The following is a 3,830-nucleotide window of genomic DNA, read 5'->3' as shown; positions in this document are numbered from 1 at the left end:
TATATGATTAGCAAACAAAATCAATGTTTTCTGAGATTAACTTGCCGAGTTTTAATGATATGTATTGATTTATGAGTCTCATAAATTCCCTTTGGGATTGTTCTCTACAATTTTTTTTTTTTTTTTTTGAAAGTGTTTATAATGGTTATCAAATGAAAATATTTTAGATAACTTTAGAGTTTTTTAAAATTGCCTTGTGAGTAAAGGTTGAATATTTTAGGAAACTGTTTTTCATTAATTATTTATGTCTTTTTATTTTTATAAAGGTAATTGCATTCATTCCTTAATAAAGTTGCTATTATCAAATATGGGAATATTTTATTATAATATATTATTGTGAAATTGGCAATAGAAATATTTTAAAAAATGTTGTTACAAAATAAATTAAAAAATAATTTAATTATGGAAATTACTTATTTTAATATGTTACTGTTACAAGGGAAAATTTGTCTCACATCGGATTTAGATGGGAAATGACATGGGTATAAATGGGTGGGTATGCAGTATTAACCAACAGTTCGAGCTTTCGGGTAAATGGGCAAGCGCCCACCCGTTTCAGTTGGTATCAGGCCCGACCGCAACGAGGGCGTTGCGCGTTCGGGTGGGGGAGAATATTACAAGGGAAAAGTTGTCCCACATCGGATCCGGATGGGAAGTGACATGGGTATAAATGGGTAGGTATGCAGCACTACCCAACAGTTCGAGCTTTTGGGTAAATGGGCAAGCGCCCACCCGTTTTAGTTACCATATAGCAATTTTTTTTTTTTACTCTATTTTTTTTTGGGTAAAGTACACTAACACCCCACCCCTGAGGTTTGACATAAGGACAAGTTGATGAAAGTTTGCCTATCTTTTAATATTCACACCTCCTTGTGAAATTTGTCATCCAAATAAAGCCTTAAAATATATGAACAGTTTATTTTACCCTTCACTATTTTTCTATTTTAATTATAAAATATCAAAATATTTAAAAGTGACCAAATTACATTTTTCATCTATATAAATATATATATATACCCCAACACCCCACAGCAGTGTTATGTTGTGTTTTTTTTTTTTTTTTTAAAAAGAGAGAAGAGAGATGTCCCAAATGTCCCAGCTTCCGCCCCCGCCTCGAGTTCATGGTCACCTCCACCACCGTCTCCCTCATCAACCCACAGCCTACGAGCTAGACGATGAAGAAGATGACTCCAATTATGAGGACGGCGGCGATGAGATGGCAGAAAAAAGAGTGGCGACTGTGGGTATGAAATTGGTGGTGGTATAGAAAGCGGACTGCGGTGGCGCCGCTGAGTTGGGGTATCTGAAGGTGAAGCCCGTGAAGGTGGTGCCTTACCCTATTCGTCCCCACTGACAAAGCATTCTCGGATCTTCCAGTGACTGCGAAGTCGCCAAGTTTCAATTTGGAGTTAAAAGTGAACCCGATTCAGCCGTTGCAGGGGATTGAGGCGATGGGTACACTGCAAATATCAAAGGAAATCCAGCAGCGGCACCCTGCAAATATCTTATTTGTGGTGGTGATGATATATATGTGTGTACAGATATACATACTATATATATATATATGTATATGTATCAGTTGTTTGGATTAGGGTCTGACCGTCTGAGAGAGGAAAGGGAAAAAGTAGGTAAGGATTTTGGGTTTAGCAGATGGGTTTTACCCAATAACCTTTTAAACTTATTTGGTTTAAGGGTATATAAGTTAATTGTATTTGTCAATTTAATATTAAAGGATAATAAAGTTAATTTATTATTGTCAGAGTGTCTTTGTCCATTCTATCAAACTTGAGAGAGTGTGATTGTCCAAAAGTAGGACAATTTTCATCTACCTATTCTTATGCCAAACATCAGTTGGTGTACTTTACCTTTTTTTTTTTTTTTCTTTTTTTATTCCAACAGCCCATTGAACACTTTAAAATATGGTAAGAATGAATTAGTCAAACTACTTTTAAAAAAAAGTTTTATGCTTTTTCTTCTTTTAAAAAAGAAAATAAAAGAGAGTTTTAAATTATTTTTACCATTATACCCATTATTATCTATAATATTGAAATTTATAAATAATAATATTGTAATTTATAACTTGTATAATAGCCCCAAGGAGAGCAAATGATTATTGTGTATGAGTTATTTACCCTCAAATTTAAGCTTATTGCATAAGCGGCAATTTCAAAACTACTATTCACGATCGGGGAGATCTTAGGGGGTACTCCCTTTAGGCCTTCGGTTTTGAGACTAACGGCTATTTCATAAATATAGAGTTTATAAATCATTTCAGAGTCCAAAATGACTAATGGGTGGGTTGATTTTTTGTTAAAAAAAAAAAAAAAAAAGCGTGTTATTCCCAACCATGTAATGATACTAGAATTTATCAAAATTTAGTGATATTTTATCAATTTTTCAAAGTTTGAAATTTCAAGTATCCCGAAATGAAAGGTGTGTGAATTTGCTATTTGTCGAAGTTCCCAAACTTTTTAATGACAACTTAAAATCCTTCTTATCAACTTAATTTTTTACTTAACTGTAATTTACTTCAACCAAGGAAAGTTAGGTTGTGTTTGGAGACATGGAATTGAAATTTTGGAATTAAAATTGATGGAATTGGAGAAATTTTTTGTCCAACTTACAGAGTTGATTTTCTCCGATTCCATCAATTCTAATTTCAATTCTAAAATTTTAATTTCATACCTGCGAATTGTAACATAAGTACTTTGTAATAAATTTATTTATTTGATCGCACACACAAGAACCACTTTCCTATAGCAAAAATTGGGCATCTCAGAATTAATCCTAAAGCTCTAACTTGATATTTTTTGGATTGTGTTTGTGTGTGGAGGTAAAATTTAGAAAAAAAAAACATAACTTATTTGTTTTCAACGAAAACTAAACAACAAGACTGTTTTTCGTGTAAAATGCATCCCGAAAACAAATTTGATAATTTTTTGGTGTTTGGTTAACACGTAGAATTGGTAAAATGTTTTACAGGTAAAATATTTTGCACCAAAAGCCAAAAACAACTTAAACATTCCAATTTTCCGAATCAATTTTAAAAATTTTCTGCACGCAAGAATATGGAAGGACAAGAGGGAGGGGGTGGAGACAAAAATTTGGTTCGGGGGCATATTAAGTTAAGCATGACAATTTTCTTTTTTCAACTAATAGTGCACAAGTAGTAATGGTGCATTAATGTGTTTTTATGACATGTTTGATGTACAAAATTTCAGTAATAAAGTCAAGAAATAATTTTAAAAAAATAAATAAGAAGAGAGAAAAGGTTACTGTATATAATACATACATTAGTATAAGAAAAAAAAAAAATTGTTAAGAAGAAAAAATAAAATAAAAAATGAGAGAATTTTGAAAAGAAAAGTTAGGTTTTGATTGAAGAAAGGAAACTAAATTTTTTTTTTTAAGAGAATTAAAAAAATTGGAGAAGAAGGAAAAAAAAATAAGGAATTAAATAGATTAAAAAAAAAAAGGAATTAGAGAGAGAATTTTATAATTTTTTACAAATTATATACTTAACATGTACAGTAGTAAATAGTAAGTTACAAGATGGGTTCTAATTTTCCACAAAAGTAAGTTACAAACTAATTTTTTATTTTTTATTTGTACTGTAGTAAATAGTAAGTTACAAACTGGGTTCTAATTTTAATTATTTTTTTTTGAAAAAAAATAATTAATGTAAAAGTTATATACTAAGTCCCATTCCAAGCTACAACTGTCTTGATAGGCCATTGGTTAGTTGTTCCGGTGAATTTGGAAATGTTAGACTTCGATTATTTGCACCGATTAATCTAATTTCTAATCTTTCCTTATAAAATAAATAAATA

The sequence above is a fragment of the Cornus florida genome, unplaced genomic scaffold (genome assembly GCF_030987335.1).
Source record: "Cornus florida cultivar Cherokee Brave unplaced genomic scaffold, ASM3098733v1 CherokeeBrave_3.0.0_Hap2_Chr07, whole genome shotgun sequence".
NCBI lineage: Eukaryota > Viridiplantae > Streptophyta > Magnoliopsida > Cornales > Cornaceae > Cornus > Cornus florida.
The sequence above is the reverse complement of the archived record's forward strand: the minus strand, read 5'-3'. Positions refer to the sequence as shown.